The sequence below is a fragment of the Chiloscyllium punctatum genome, chromosome 16, assembly GCF_047496795.1.
Source record: "Chiloscyllium punctatum isolate Juve2018m chromosome 16, sChiPun1.3, whole genome shotgun sequence".
Taxonomy (NCBI): Eukaryota; Metazoa; Chordata; class Chondrichthyes; order Orectolobiformes; family Hemiscylliidae; genus Chiloscyllium; species Chiloscyllium punctatum.
The window spans coordinates 93,364,990-93,382,256 of record NC_092754.1 but is presented as its reverse complement, the minus strand read 5'-3'; the positions used below and the strand labels follow the sequence as shown (position 1 = coordinate 93,382,256).

Genomic DNA, 17,267 nt, shown 5'->3' with positions numbered 1-17,267 from the left:
GCATCTCTCCGAAAGCTACTGCTTCAATAAAACCTGTAAGACCATAACCTGGTGTTGGGTCATTTTTTAACTTTGTACTCCATAGTCCAACACCGGCACCTCCAAATTAATGAAAGGGGGGTATGGGATGGAAAGTTCGTTTAGTGATCGTAGGAGGGAAGAAATCTCTGAGAACAGGTGGATTTGAATTCTGACATATGAAACACAGATATGTGAGTGAGCAGAGCTTGAAGGAAAAATAAATCACCTTGGAGAAAATCAAAACTTTAAAACAATTGATTCCTTTGTGTTTCACAAAAGACTGGGACACGTAGAGCAATTAGTGCCGTGACTCGGATTCGAACCGAGGTTGCTGCGTCCACAACGCAGAGTACTAACCACTATACGATCATGGCAAACCACAGACGAACACGCTAAACCCCCGGCATAAGTAAAGTATCATAAGAAATGTTAGGCAGAGCAACAAATACACAATATCAGTGCTGAGCGAACAGTGGCAGATATGTGGGAACTGAGCATGGGCTGACCGTTTAACATCGGTTCCCCCAGTGGCTGTGGTGATTCCATCATTAATGTGTTGAAGGCTGAGATAAATAGATTTCTCCAAAACATCAAAGACTCCGGGGACAGTGCAGCTTTTCTTACCTGCACATCCACCAATATCATTTGTTGAATCAGTTGCTCCCGGTGCAGTCTCCTGTACATTGGGGAGACTGGGCGCCTCCTACCAGAGCGCTTTAGGGAACATTTCTGGGACACCCGCACCAATCAACCACACCACCCCGTGGCCCAACATTTCAACTCTCCCTCCCACTCTGCCCAAGACATGGAGGTCCTGGGCCTCCTTCACCGCCGCTCCTTCACCACCAGACACCTGGAGGAAGAACGCCTCATCTTCTGCCTCGGAACACTTCAACCCCAGGGCATCAATGTGGACTTCAACAGTTTCCTCCTTTCCTCTTCCCTCACCTCACCCCATTTCCAAACTTCCAGCTCAGCACTGTCCCCATGACTTGTCCTGACTTGTTCTACCTGCCTATCTTCTATTCCACCTATCCATTCCACCCTCCATCGCGACCTATCACCTTCATCCCCTCCCCCACTTAACTATTATACTCTATGCTACTTTTTGCCCACCCCCACCCTCCTCTCACTTATCTCTCCACCCTTCCGGCTCTCTGCCTGTATTCTTGATGAAGAGCTTTTGCCCGAAACGTTGATTTTACTGCTCCTCGGATGCTGTCTGAACTGCTGTGCTCTTCCAGCACCACTAATCCAGAATCTGTTTTCCAGCATCTGCAGTCATTGTTTTTATCAAGCTGTTGTTGAAATGTATGCTTCAATAGCAATGCAGTTTAACATCGGTTACTTCACGAGTTTCCCCACACAAGGCAGTAACCAGTGCTGCCACATAGTCCCAGTTCCTAGCCCCAGAATCAGAGGGACTGAGTGGTGCAGTCGCGAATAACCAACTTGAAATCGGGATTGGGAATGAGGTCGCAGAGATACTCGATGGCTCAAGTGACGCAACCGGAGAATGCACGGAATTTCTATGATGGTTTAGAGGTGCAAGCTATTCCGAGGTTGGGAGTGTTCCTGGTCAAAGGCGGGGTTGAAGGGTAAATTTGTTCCCGTTTATAATAACAGCAATCTACAGTGCATCTTGCTGAGTGCCACAGCTGGAGCATGGGCAGCTGGTTTGAAGTTAATGTTGCTTCATTATCACCCAATTCCCTGGAATGAATTGCTTTCACCATTTTTGTTTCCAATTGTTTGATATCTCCCTGCAGTCTGCGGCTTTCTTCCTCATGGTTAATTGCATGACTAACCGTTGTATGATCTGCACACTGCTAAATCACGGCCACTACAAGTAAATAGGAATCATTGATCTATATGAGAAAACAGTGGAACTCACAACAGGTATGCTGCGTAGGTTTGCAGGCGACGCCAGAATTATAGACAGTGGAGAAGAGTATCTAAGTTTCAAAAGGATCTTAATCCAATGAGTCGTTGGACTGAAAAATGCAACATTGAGTTCAATCTGGATAAATGGAAGGTATTGCATTTTGGTACAACCAAAAAAGTATGGCTTTGCCTATGTTGGAGAACAGGGCAGCTCGGTGTGCAGGTACATAATTCCTTGTAATTTGCATTACCAACAGACAATATGGTTCAAAGGCATTTAAAATACTTCCCTTCATTGCTCAGTCTGTTGTGTATAGGAGTTGGGACGTTATGTTGAAGTTTTGCAGGACATTGATGAGGCCTCTTCTGGAATATTATGTCCAGTTCTGGTCGCCCAATGGTAGGAGTGATATTATTCAGCTGGAGTAGGTTCACAAAAGGTATACACACTTGTTGCCTGTGGAAGGTTTGAGTTATAATGAAAGGCTGGATAGGCTGAGACTATTTTCTGATTCGACATTGGGGTGCTGGAAAACCACATCAGCTAAGGCAGCATCCCAGGAGCAGGAGAATCAATTATTTTTTCGCGCAGGTGTCCTTCACCAGGCTCTTCCCCGAAACGTCGATTCTCCTGCTCCTCAAATGCTGCCTGATCTGCTGTGCTTTCTCAGCACAACACTCTCAACTCTGATCTCTCATCTGCAGTTCTCACTTTCTCCTAGTTGAGACTGTTTTCACTCTATGTTAGGGTTTTGAGCGGCGACCTGACAGAAGTTTATGAATTATTGAGAGGGAAGTTTAGAGTTAACGATAGTGGCCTTTTCCCAGGAGGGGGATTTCAAGACGAGAGGGCATATGTTTAAGATGAAAAGAGAGATTTCTAAAAAAAAAGACAAAAGGCATTTTTTAGTGACGGTGTTTTACGTGTGTAATTAACTTGCTGAGGAAGTGATGGATGAGGGTATGTTTGCAATATTTAATGGACAATTAAGTCCAAACATGAATGGGAAAGTGGGATTTTTATAATAAATTTATTCATGCCTAGTACATCAGTTATTTCCCAGAGGGCATTTAAGAGTCAACCACGGTATTATCCATTAAGAGTCTCCTGTGGGACAGAGCAGATGAATATGGCAGGTTGCTTCCCGAACTGGCATGAGTGAATCAGATGGGATTTTCCACACAACTGATTCAGGGCATCTGGAGACTCTTCAATTCCAGGTGCTTATTGAATTCAAACTCCACTATCTGTCATGCCAGAACCTGAACCCCTTGTCCCCAAAATATTACCTGGGTTTTGGATTAACAACACAGTAATAAAACTACAAGGGCGTTATCACCACTCAGCGGGTACAGGAGGAGGCAGACGGGAATGGGTTAGTTTGGCAATGTGTTCAGCATGGATCGGTTAGACTGACAGGCCTGTTTTCATGTTGTATGACTCTGACTGACGCTATGGAGCAGGCAGCTGGTTGGGATTAACAGCAGCATTGACAGCATAACCGAACACCTGATGGGATATGTAATCCTGCTGGAGTCTCCGAGGTTGTTTTGCTCAGTCATCCCTTCCCACACACGGGACTGGTGAACGGTCTCTCCACAGTGTTCCTGATTAAATGAGTTTCCATTTCTGTGGTTAATTGATTCCCTTCCAACAGTTCCCACATTGCCCTGCTTTCTCTTTGGTATCAGTGTCCTTTTTTCTACACAGGGTGAACGATCGTTTCAAATTGTGTCCACGCAGATACAAACATTCCATGTTGTGAATGCCTTTTCATTCTTCCTCATTCACCCACAGGTTGTGAGTATGACTGGTCTGAACAACATTTATTCTTCGCTTCTCGTTCGTTGCTGTCTGGCTACACCACAAACCCGGGTGTGATCCCAGCCTCGGGTGTCTGTCTGTGGGCAGTCTACACATTCTCTGTATGTTTGCGTTTTTATTTCTCCCTCAGACCAAAGATGTGCCAGTTACAGGGATCAACAATGGGAAATGGAGGCTTATGGGACAGGGAATACCGTGGGGTCTGGTGGGGTGCGCTTCAGCTGTACCATGTGGACTGGAAGGGCCGATTAGATTGCTTCCCCACACTGTGGAGATTCTTGAATTAAGGGTCAGCTCATGTTTTTCTGGTCCTGGAGTCTCTCGTGGGCATAATTGGGTGAAGATGGTTGAATCCCCTGCATAAGGGTCATTAATGAATGGGATTGCAGGAAATTAAAGTCATGATCTCTGTTCCTGAGGTCAGGCTTGTATTTCATGTTTTATTCGTTGAACGTAAACATCACCGTTTCCGTGTCCCAACCCCCAAAGATGACTAGTTTAAAATATCACCCAAACACCACCTTCTCCAGGTTGAAGTCTTGACTGTGTGGAAGAAGCTGATACTGAGCTGATGCGAGCAAATGTAGCTACCACCGCCAGTGTCGGAAGCACAGATCCAAACAGCAAAATCATCTTTTAAACCCACCACTGCAAAGTTAAGGGCTCAACACTCTCCACTTGTGCCACTCAGCTGTCTTAGAAAGATGCACCGGAAATCGCTATGATAGTATAAACGGGGACAACCATTCCCTTGAGCAGGAGCACATTCAACCGAGGAATTTCTTGCGCCCCTATACCATCACAGACGGACAGGACGCTCACCTATTTCATCACTGGAGTCAGAGAGTAACTCCGTGCATACATTCCCATCCCCATTTCCGGTTCGATCTCTGCGGCTGTGCCGATGTTAAGCTAAAATGCTATTGAAGCATACATTTCAACAATATCCTGTACTGTCCCCCGAATTTTTGATGTTTTGTCGAAATTGATCAATCTCGTCTTTCAACATTCTCATTCAAGGGATCTCCACAGCATCTGAGGACATCAAACTGAAAGCTTCAGCTCATCCTCAGTTCCCATGTGTCTGTCTCTGTTCGCTGGGTACTGATATTGAACATGTGCTGTTCTTCCGAACATTTCCTCTGCTAGTATACTTATTGCTGCTTGCAAGCATCCTGTTCTGTTGTTACTGTGATCGTGGTTGTCGGTATTTTGAATTGTGACCACAGCAACCTCGATTTGAAACCAAATCACGGCACTAAGTATTCTCTCCGTTGTCCTTTTTGTGACAAATGCTAAGAAATTAATCGCTTTACCTTCAAATTCCGCTCTCTTACATCTCTGCGTTTCATATATCAGGATTCAAACACACCCGTTGTCGGAGATTCCTCTCCTTCCCACGATCATTAAACCTCCTTTCCTTCCCTCCCCCCATTTCTCTGAGGCAATGCACAACCAATCACTCTCTTTCACATTCATACTGTTCTGTCTGTGCTGCTGCTGCGGTCACTGTTGTTTCGTGAACGCGCCCCAATCCCACCATCGGGACCTTTAAACAATTCGATCCATTTGGATACCGCGGTTGTGAAATCAATCCCCATGGAACAGCTTTTACTGATATAGGACAGAGACAATTGGAGCGTCAGGCTCATGGAAAATACCCAGGGCAGTTTGGGTGAAAACACATTTTATTGGAAAAGATCAGCTTTTATGGCTTTCTGCGTTGGTCTTGTGGTAATTTAATAGGACAGATAATCCAGAGACCGAGGTAATAGTCTGGGTACTCGGGCTTGAATCCCACTATGCCATGATCGTCAAATTTGGATTCAAAAAATATCTGCGAGGAAGAATCTAAGAACTACTATAGATCCATTGATAATTGTTGAAAACAAAATCTGTTTCACTGATGTCATTTCGGGATTGAATTTGCTATCCTTACTTGGTCTGGGCTGCATGTGACTTCAGACTCACAGCAATATGGTTGAGTCTCCACTGCCCTCTGGGCAATTCGGAATGGGTAATACATTCTGCTTAGCCAGAATCGCGCTTATACTAATGCAGAAATTTTAAAACAAATGCTCATTAGGCTCAAGCAAGAGTGTTGTGTGCAGTTTTGCAAGTCACATGATAGTAGGGATGTGATCACACTGAGAGAATTGCAGGAGATATTTCCCGGGATACTGTTTGGGCTGAAGAGTTTCAGTTGTGAAGAAAGACAGGACAGAGTGGAGTGCTTGTCGCAGTGCAAAGGAAATATAGATAAGACATGATTGCGTTATGGTATGGACAGGATTGACTGAACGAGTTTACCGGATTAGTGGTGCTGGAAGAGCACAGCAGTTCAGGCAGCATCCAACGAGCAGCGAAATCGACGTTTCGGGCAAAAGCCCTTCATCAGGAATAAAGGCAGTGAGCCTGAAGCGTGGAGAGATAAGCTGGAGGAGGGTGGGGGTGGGGAGAGAGTAGCATAGAGTACAATGGGTGAGTGGGGGAGGGGATGAAGGTGATAGGTCAAGGAGGAGAGGGTGGAGTGGATAGGTGGAAAAGGAGATAGGCAGGTTCGACAAGTCCGGACCAGTCAAGGAGAGTGCGCTGAGATGGAAGTTTGAAACTAGGATGAGGTGGGGGAAGGGGAAATGAGGAAGCTGTTGAAGTCGACATTGGTGCCCTGGGGTCGAAGTGTTCCGAGGCGGAAGATGAGGTGTTCTTCCTCCAGGCGTCTGGTGGTGAGGGAGCGGCGGTGAAGGAGGCCCAGGACCTCCATGTCCTTGGCAGAGTGGGAGGGGGAGTTGAAATGTTGGGCCACGGGGCGGTTTGGTTAATTGGTGCGGGTGTCTCGGAGATTTTCCCTAAAGCGCTCTGCTCAGAGGCACCCAGTCTCCCCAATTTAGAGGAGACCACATCGGGAGCAGCGGATACAATAAATGATATTAGTGGATGTGCAGGTAAAACTTTGATGGATGTGGAAGGCTCCTTTAGGGCCTTGGATAGAGGTGAGGGAGGAGGTGTGGGCACAGGTTTTACAGTTCCTGCGGTGAAGGGAAAGTGCCAGAATGGGACGGTGGGTCGTAGGGGGGTGTAGACCTGACCAGGTAGTCACGGAGGGAACGGTCTTTGCGGAAGGCGGAAAGGGGTGGGGAGGGAAATATATCCCTGGTGGTGGGGTCTTTTTGGAGGTGGCGGAAATGTCGGCGGATGATTTGGTTTATGCGAAGTTTTGTAGGGTGGAAGGTGAGCACCAGGGGCGTTCTGTCCTTGTTACGGTTGGAGGGGTGGGGTTTGAGGGCAGAGGTGCGGGATGTGGACGTGATGCATTGGAGGGCATCTTTAACCACGTGGAAAGGGAAATTGCGGTCTCTAAAGAAGGAGGCCATCTGGTGAGTTTCCCATTGATGGACGGATCGATCAGCAGGGGCCAGAGACTTAAGGAGAAAGACAGAAGACTTTGAGAAGATGTGCGAAAGAGCTTTATCAGCCAGTGGAAGGTAGGAATTTGGAATACACTGTCTGCATTTTTCAGAGTGGCAGAAACACTTATAACCTGAATAAATATTCAGATGTGAACTTTTGATGCCAAGACATATAAGGCTGTGGGATAAGTTTTCTGAAATGGGATTCAGTTCATTAGGCAGTTGTTTTTGACAAGTGTGGCCACATTTGGTTGAAGGGCCTCCTTTGACACTCTTTTTAGATTAGATTACTTAGATTACTTACAGTGTGGAAACAGGCCCTTCGGCCCAACAAGTCCACACCGCCCCGCCGAAGCGTAACCCACCCATACCCCTACATCTACATTTACCCCTTACCTAACACTATGGGCAATTTAGCATGGTCAATTCACCTGACCTGCACATCTTTGGACTGTGGGAGGAAACCGGAGCACCCGGAGGAAACCCACGCAGTTCCTCGGTAGTATAATGTCCTCGGTAGTATAATGTTTAGTGTCCCCGCCTGTCACAGGGCTCAATTTTCCCCTGGGGACAGTGTAAACGTTTTAAAACTGTCGCCCCGTTCCCATGTGCGGGTATTGATACTTGTCCTTCCATTCTCGATGGAGCATATCACACGAAGGACAGTGCTGCCTGAATAAAGGTGGGGAAGGACTGCAGTTCTCAAGGAGGCAGAGTGTCAGTGAACGGCCAAACACGTGACTTCTGCAAACTACACCTTGTGACTGTGTTTGAATGAAAAGCATTTGACAGACTTGTTCCGGATTGAAGTATTTACTAGAAGCAGGAAGCTGAGTAAGAAACAACATAAACGCAATCAAATATGAGTGCAGAAACATTTCCCACAGCACGAATTAAATTGTAAAGGACAGAGTAGCGTTTTGATACATTGAATTTGGGTTCTTTTGTTTTGATGAGGCTGTTAGCAGGGTATAAAGCCATTATAAAATGATACAGCAGTTGTTCAAAATGATGAAACATTGTCTCAGTAATTTGCACTGCTGTTCAGTGGGATGGTTAGGTTGATTGACCTCTCGTGCCCTCTCGTGTCCAGGGAGTGAATTAAGTAAGTTAGGTGAATTAGCCATGGGTAACGTGGGGACAAGTTTAGAAGTCACTGGCCGACAGCTTATAGTCCAACAGGTTTATTTGAATTCATAAGAGGTTGGGCTCACTCTTCCTCAGGTGAAATATACGAGAATAGGGAGGGGAGCGAGGTCTGGGTGAGATGACCTTCAGAGAGTCGACAGCGGCTCGATTGACTGAAATGCCCTTTCTGCACTGTCGGATTCTGTGATTCTATGAATTGATAATGACGGTGTTTACTGGGGTGTAAAGCCATTAGAGAAGATGCTGATGGCGGTGTACTGAGGATGAGATTTTATTCACTTGTCTTCTTGGAAAATTGAGAACAGTTATCGCTGAACCAAGGAAGACTTAGTGGGTTTTTTTTCCACTTATGAAATGCTTGGACAGAGTAAATGGGTGGAAAATTCCCTCTTTCAAGTAATTAAACTTTTAGATGTCAGGCATTCAAATACTTTGAATAAAACCTTTGAAGGACAACGAAATGATGAGAACAGAATCGCTGTCACTGCGAGAATCTGTTTTTCAAAATATTTCAAAAGGCACATTTGGTGACATACAAGGAATAAATTTCACAAGGAGAGAGACAGCGTGTGGCGAGGTAAAGCAGTAGGGGTAGGGTGTAGTCAGTCGGAAGTTGCGGGGAAACAATGTCTAATTTGGTTGACTTTAAATGTAAAGACATTTCATGAAGATGTGCAGCTGAATAAGATTCGATTCCAAAACTCTAAGTTGAGAAAGATTTGGCATAATATTCCACTTCAAGCACTGTAAATGGAACTGAGCAGAATTTTTTTATTGCGATGGGAAGATATTACATAATGAACAGGAAGTGACTCGTTGCTTGGAGATCGACTTCGTGCTTTAATCACATGCGTTCAAGATGTGAGGACAAACACCATGATATTTGGTCCATTTAATACTCGGTGAAATCTGCCAAAGTAACGAGCAACAAAACTGTGCTTTAACCCTTTGCTTTTCTAAGAAGTATTCTCCTTAAACTAAAATAAAGTCGGAGCAAATTTGAATACAACATTAATCGTTCCAATGAGATAAATCTAATTCACTTCCGATATTACAATGAACATTGTCACGCTTCCACAAAATTAAAATGAAACGAACAAACAGCGTTTCTTGCAGTTTAATCCAATTTCAGGTTCAGCCATATCAGAAAGGCCATTGAGCCACAACATCGTCTTTATCTCCCTCTCCATGTCTGCTTCTTCACGTGAGAGAGAACGTGACTGAAGAAATTATGAGTCAAATGAAGGTGAGAATATGACGCAAAAGTCTTGTTCTCTCTTTGATTGTGACACAGTTCAGACTCAGAATTTATCAATGAGAGCTATCCATTCTGACCAGCATGGCTATTTATTGGAATTTGCTGTCATTATAATTCTGGTGAAAGCAGAAACACAATGGTGTGGATTCGATTCCGCTCTGGAAATTTCTCATCCATGAGAAATGTGGGCGGCACGGTGGCACAGTGGTTAGCACTGCTGCCTCACAGCGCCAGAGACCCGCGTTCAATTCCCGCCTCAGGCGACTATCTGTGTGGAGTTTGCACGTTCTCCCCGTGTCTGCGTGGGTTTCCTCCGGGTGCTCCGGTTTTCTCCCACAGTCCAAAGATGTGCAGGCCAGGTGAACTGGCCATGCTAAATTGCCCATAGTGCTAGGTAAGGGGAAGATGTAGGGGTCTGAGTGGGTTGCACTTCGGCGGAGCGGTGTGGACTTGTTGGGCCGAAAGGCCTGTTTCCACACTGTAAGTAATCTAATCTAATCTATGACTTTCACTGCATGTAACCTGATGAGGTCACATGTCCCCGCTTTACAAAATGTGCTGAGGGGACCGAGCGATTATTGTGGTTGGTTATTATACTGTTGTTCTCCACATTCACGGATTCGAGTCACACTCTGGTTGCTAACTTCACAAACCGCTCCAGCAGTTTTCCTTTGCACGTGAGACTGGGTCGAGAATCTTGTTTTTGCCCTTCACTGCACGGGAGATTGACGAGCAATCTACACCACATTAAAGTCGAAATGAAGAACGAGAGTAGTCATTCTATTCAATTGTGCATTAAATTGTTGTAATAAGAATGAAAGCATTTTTCTTTCTGCCCCACATTCCATCTTGTCTTTCTGTGAAGTTACAACGAAAGAAAGAGAAACAGATAACAAGAGATCAGGAGCACAACTTTATCCAGTGGGGTTGTACATGAGTATTTTAACCTAACACTTCACAAAATGATTTGATCAGTATTTCAAACAGTCACTCGGAATCGGAACCACAGAAATCTTCTCCAATGAAATGAACCTTTCATTCTTCCACTAATTTCTGCTGTGTGTGAACCATACAACGATCCATCATCCAGCGTGATCACTGACTTGCCAACTGTATAAGGTCTACCAACTTTCTTCAACAATCCCAGCTTCTGGACACAGCCACCTGTGTTGTGCCCAGTGTCATTTGTTGCACCCAGGCCACAGCACATTTCTTCTTCCTGAGTTTATGAGCCTTGTTCCTGATCTGTCTGATCTGTTTAATAAATGTTTCCTGTCACTTCAGCTCATCCGCTCACAATTCTGAGCTTATGAATAAAATAAGGCATTAAACAAAGTGGAAGTATGCCACTCAGCCCATCGAGTCTGCTCCAACATTCAATGAACTCATGGTTGATCTGATAATCTTCAACTCGATTCTGCTCACTTCCCTCGACAAAGAGTGACCACAAGATACAGTCCATGACATTTGATAGAAAAAGGAATTTGCATAATCTCATGACTATTTAATGTTAATAAATAATTAACTCCTCAGGTACTGAAGCAGTCCAAGTCCAAGTACAACAAGATCTGGACAATATCCAGGCTTGGGCTTACAGGAGGCAAGTAACATACATGACACACAAATGCAGGCTATGACAATCACGTGTAAGAAATAACATAACAACCATCCCTGGACATTCGATGTGTTACCATGACTGAACACCTAATATCAAAATTATCCTGTGGATAATCATTGATCAGGAACTGAATTGGTCTCACAACATAAACACAGTGGCTACAAGAGTAATTCAACTCCTGGCTCCTGAAATCCTGTCCAAACGCTACCAGACACAAGTCAGGAGTGTGATGGAATACTCCCCCCTTGCCTGGATGAGTGCAGCCCTAACAACACTCAAGAAACTTGATATCATCCTGACTAAAGCAGCCCACATGATTGGCACTGCTGCTACTGAGCATTAGTGTTGGTGAGGGTGCATGCTTATGGATGTCCTCGCTGCAATCTCTGCCTCTTCTTATTAACAAAGAAAAAATAATCTTACATTGCTCAACTTTCTCATCAAAACCCAGTACAGCATTTACCCCAGCCCTCTGTTATACCAACCAGCAGCATTTCCACCACCAGTAGCAGCTCCTCTTGAATTATTTTGTCAGTAACTTGTAATTAACTGGTTACTACAATAACAACCGAAGATGTATTGCTCGAAAGGCGCAGCAGGTCAGGCAGCTTCAAAGGAGCAGGAGAATCGACATTTCGGGCATGAGCCCTTCTTCACAAAGGTCCTGAAGAAGCAGTGAACCAAATTTTGAAATGATCTTTCTGAACATAATATAGATCAGGTTAAAACTGAAGTAGGTGTCTTACACAACTTGCTGCAAGGACACAGACAGTAGAATCTGAGGTGATCATGAGGATGTGGAGGTGAATGTGGGAGACAAGCTGGGACTGTATTGGAGTAGTCATGGTGAGAGGGAACAAATGCTGGATGCAGGGTTTCAGCAGCTGATGGACTGACGCTCAAGTGAGCCATTGGAAATTGAGCAAGTGACCACCATCTAATAGGAAAGAGAAACTGATCTATCAGCCTGAAACTGAGTGACCACGTGGCTGACAGTGTTTCCAACAAAAGTGAATGGAAACATTGCTCAGAGCCTGTTACTGTAACATTCAACACAACCAGGAAATGGAAAGCGAATAATGAGCTGAAAACAAGGCCAATGCTCTGTTAGAGTCGAAACATTTCAATGTTCAGTTATTGAACATTATTGACTCTCAGAATATTCTAACCTACAGAATCACAGTAAAAGGGGAAAGTAAACAACATTCTTGGCAAAGACAGAATGAACCAACTGTTTGTATAAAACCAGCTCAAAACAAAGGGGCTGAATCATCCACAAACTGACAAACACAGGTACTTTAAGTTTATAGATAGACAATGAAATTCTTCAGAAAATCACTTCCCTGCTTATGGTGTGTGGGAGAAACCATTCTCATTGAGAACTGCCTCTTATTTCCTTTGAAAAGAATCTGTGCTTCCCCTCAGAAAATCAGGCGTGTCGCACACCTACAGACTGACTTACAAAGGAAACCTGATCTGAGACTCGCAGGTTAATTAAGCTATCAGTGACAGTTCATTGCACACAACAAGAGCTTAGACCACAACAGATTCTAGTGAAACCAACAATGCAATGAAAAAGGTGAATTAGTCTTTATAATCATGCAGCCTCTCTCAATCAAATAATCCCAGTCAAATTCTAAACATTTTAAAACTATTAATATCAATGTATGCATATTTATTTCCTTTCCTAATTTTCTCCAAAAAATATATCTGTCTATTCTCTTCAAAATATATTTTAAATGGTCAATTCATAATCACAATTCATTTCGAAATATTCTTAGAGCAAAACAACTTGTAAACTAAAATTGTTTTCACGTCAATAATGACACTGGAAACTTTGTCATGTAGTTCAACCATATTTCCAAATATTATTTTGGTTCATTATTGCAGTGAAGCTAAAATTAAAGACTATTTATTTTCTCTGATATCCTTCCATTACATTATTTCCTAATAAGAATGCCGATGGTGTAATGGGTGACAAACATTAAAATAAAATTGAATTTTCAATTCAAGAACTGGAACAAATAATCACATATTATTCAGTTCATTCATTGTCATTGATTATCAGGGTTATTTTCACGGTATAATCACATTAAATTCACTTAAATAATCACAGTACAATTCTCACCTCTATCGATATGTCGAGTGAATGTCAAATTATTCTTATTTCAAGTAAAACCAAATTCACGTTTTGCTCTGTTTTATTCCAGGAATGACAGAATGTGTTACCTTATTATGGGAAACAGGAACAAGTGAAGGTGGTGGCTCTCAGACGTGAGGCCTTAAAGCCAAAGGGCCAGGTGGTAGTTACAGTGGGGGAGGTACCTTGTGCCCCGCTCTCCTCAGAAGGCAGTGAGGATGGTGACACTGACTGGAACGGGTTAGATAGTGAAGCGCCCACGTATGGACAGAGGGACGGCAATGGGTGGGATCACCCACCGTCCTGTAAGGCCCAGAGGGCCGTGTCTATGGCACCACTGGGCATCAAAGCTCAAACTTGGACAGACAGAAGGGGGTCAAGAAAGGGAACTGACAGAAACCAAGCTGAACCATTTACCCGGCTGAACGACAGATGTTCGTGAATTAACACCCAGCATGATAGAGAAATGGTAGTAATGGGCCTTATTGGGACAATATGGATGAATTAGTTGAGGTACAGTCTCAACGATGATGGTGTCAGGGCAAAATCTTTCAGGCCAAGATGCCCGGATGTGTACAGCAGAACCTGTCCCTGCAATGAGAGTATGGAGGTGTGAGCCGATTCCCCCCAGTGCACAGCCGATCAGTGGCTCCAGGCATTTACAGATATTACAGGGACACACTGGGGAGGGGACAGGCTGAATGGGCTAAAATAACGTTGGTGACTCAGGGACCCAAGGGTAATATCGAGGATCATACAGAGAGAAACCCTGAGGTGTGTAAGGACCACGGGGGATTACCAAACCCCAACCTGTGCTGATGAAATAAGTTTGATGTATTTCAAAGATGACATGGGACCCTATTTAACTGTAATTATAAACGTGGGACTGCCAGTGGGAGATAATTCTAACCACATTCTGAATTGGACCATGAGAGCTGAGACAAACTCAGAAACACAGGGGAATAGCTGCAGTACAGGGAGGGTAATCAGACCCACAATGTTACAAGTGAAGCATGTAAGGGCACATAGCCAAGGAACGTAGGCAGAGAGAGGGAGATAGATGTTCACATTGTGTGTGTACCTGTGTTCACGTACGAACATGAATATTCATTGATGCTGTGTTTGGGAACAAGCAGAACATAATATTAATACAGGCGCATCTATATCAGTTACCGATACGGATTTGACCCTCACCCCTGAATTACTAAAATGAGAACAGTTAGAGAGGGAATCGAGGAAGCTGGATGAAATAAACCTGTCCCAATGCAGATCATGGATATGGCAAAATATATTCAGATATGGGAGTGTGAAACTGAGGAAGGGACCATTCTGGGAGTTGCCATTTTAGAACAGTTCAGAGCAACTATAGATGTAGAGACACAAACTGAAACATGGGAACAACCTGGCCAGGCCCGGGACAGGAAGCAAAGTAGAGGCGACTTTTCCAGGGTAGTTACCTTGCAGAGAGATTGGAACAGTCAGAGAATCTGGGGAGTTATAGCTAGGACCCAAACAGCAGGGCAGGCACTCAGACAGGAATGTGGGTTATTATCTGTAGATCCTGTAAAGATCGAGGGCCCTCTCACTCCCCACACAAACTGCATCCCATTAAAGCTGGGGCTGAGGAGGCAATAATTGTGACGTAACAGATTGAGAGAAGCAGGGAATAGTCAGACCGACAGTATCCCAGACTAACTCACAGAAGCTGGACGGCTCATCCCACCTCACTAATGATTAAAACTCCCTCAGTAAATCCTCCACTAGAGAGTATCCAACAATAGTGAATCACTGTATTTAATGAATTAAAATCGCAACAGGATACAGTCTCAGCCCTTGATATTGTGAATGGATTCCTGTGGACCTGGAATAGCAGAATAAGCTAGTATTTACTGTCTGAGGAAAGCAGTAGACCTGGATCCAGTTACCTCAGGGATCTCATAATATTCCAGTATACCCCACCGATACATGGCTGATGGAGTGCATCGATTTAATCTCACCAACACCTCATTACCTCAGTTGGAGAGAAAGAACATATCCGGATATTACACAGAGTATTGGGTCAGGTCAGGCAGGCCAGGCTTAAAATTAACCCACAGAGTGTGGGAAGGTAGGGAGAGATATACCTGGGACATCACAGTAGGGAGATCAAATCAGGAAGTGAGGGGGACAATCCCAGTCGAACAAAAGAGCATGATTCAAAACTATCCACCCACACACCGTGAAGGGGATAAGGCAAACTTTAGGATTGTTTAATTACTGGAGGACTATTGTGGAGAATTACCCAGAAATGGCAGAACCATAACGAGCCCTGACAGAAGCACGGATATTAGCTAGGGGTCAGGGAGTCAGCATATACACAGACAGACAGCATGCCTTTGGTATAGTTCATGACTAAGTGATGGCCTGGGATCGGTGAGGGCACATCACCCTGTCTGGGTGCACATAGAGCATGAAGGACAGGTCAGAGAGTTTGTGGAAGCAGTTAGCTTTCCCAGTGAAGCAGCAATAATGAAGATTATAGCTCACAGGAAAGTAGAAAACTCACACCAACAGGGCAGTGAGTATGTGGGTAAGGCAGATGAATAGCCAATTGGTGCAGGAGTAGGCCCTTCTGCCCTTCGAGACAGCACAACCATTCATTATGAGCATGGCTGATCATCCCCAATCAGTATCCTGTTCCTGCCATATCCCCATAACCCTTGATTCCACAATCCTTATTAGCTCTATGCAACTCTTTCTTGAAAGTATCGAGAGACTTGGCTTCCACAGCCTTCTGGGGCAGAGCATTCCACATACCCACCACTCTCGAGGAAAAATAGTTTCTCCTCAGCTCTGCTCTAAGTGGCCTAGCCCTTATTTTTAAATTGCGTCCTTTGGATCAGGGCTCACCCATCAGCGGAAACATGCTTCCTGCCTCCAGAGTGTCCAATCCTTTAATAATCTTATCGTGAAATACTGACTGGAACAGTGCAGACATTTGAGGAGATGGCACTGGGCATAGCTACAGAAGTGAGAGAGGAAGGTTTAAATATATTCCCAGAAACAGTCCCACAACAGGAGAAACAGGAATGGGAAAAGGGTGGGGCAGTAATAGGACACGTCAGAGTCTGGATGATCCAGCAGTGCCACTACACTGTCTAAGACAAACATTTTTAAAAACATATCATGGGCTGGCCCATATTGGGGAGGATAAAATGCAATATCAGATGATCCACTACAATCTTTGCCTGGAACAGGGAGAAATACAGCAAAGTTTTGTCGAAGGTGTGTAGTCTGTTCACAGTGTGAGCCAGGGAAAGCAATCAGGATAAAATGGAGGCAACAGCAGGGACCCAGGGGCCCATGGGAACAATTACAGATGGATTTTACACACACACCCATCCCAATCCCAGGGAAGGAAGTCCTACTGGGTTTTAATAAATAGGTTTACTCAGTGGTTGGAAAAATTCCCCTGCAGATTCTGACCAAGGGACAAATGTTACAGGGAACATAGCTAAAGAGCTATGTGCCCTGTTTGGTACTGAACAGAAATCCCATCCCCCATACCACCGCCCCCCCCCCCACCCCCACCCTCGCCCAGAGCTCTGGGACAGTAGATGGAATGACGCAGACACTGAAAGCAAATCTGTCTAAGGATTTCTCAGAGACAGGACAGCGATGGGTTAGAGTACTCCCCACCAGCCGAATGAAACTGCGGACAACCCCAGCAAAGGGGACGGGGCTGTCCCCCTTTGAATTAGTGACTGGATGGACTATGCAGATGCCACAGGGTATGGTAGTGGGTGGGCCGGAGATGTGTGGTAGTGGGCGGGCTGGAGATGTGCAATGACAAGGATAGGGTTAAACTATTTGTGAAAGAACTGGCAAAGCAGCTGCATGAGCTGGGAGCCTGGGAAAGGCAACACGGAAATATCCGAGCTGAAATTCCAAACCCTGGAGTTCAGGTTAGGGGGAAACTATTA

The 17,267-nt window shown here is 44.7% G+C and overlaps 1 non-coding gene across 1 annotated transcript; it reads right to left on the bottom strand.

Moving 5' to 3' along the window:
- Positions 1-323: 323 nt before the first annotated feature.
- Positions 324-395, bottom strand: trnah-gug (transfer RNA histidin (anticodon GUG)). Its single transcript has one exon. It is a non-coding gene; the product is annotated as a tRNA-His (tRNA).
- Positions 396-17,267: the final 16,872 nt, after the last annotated feature.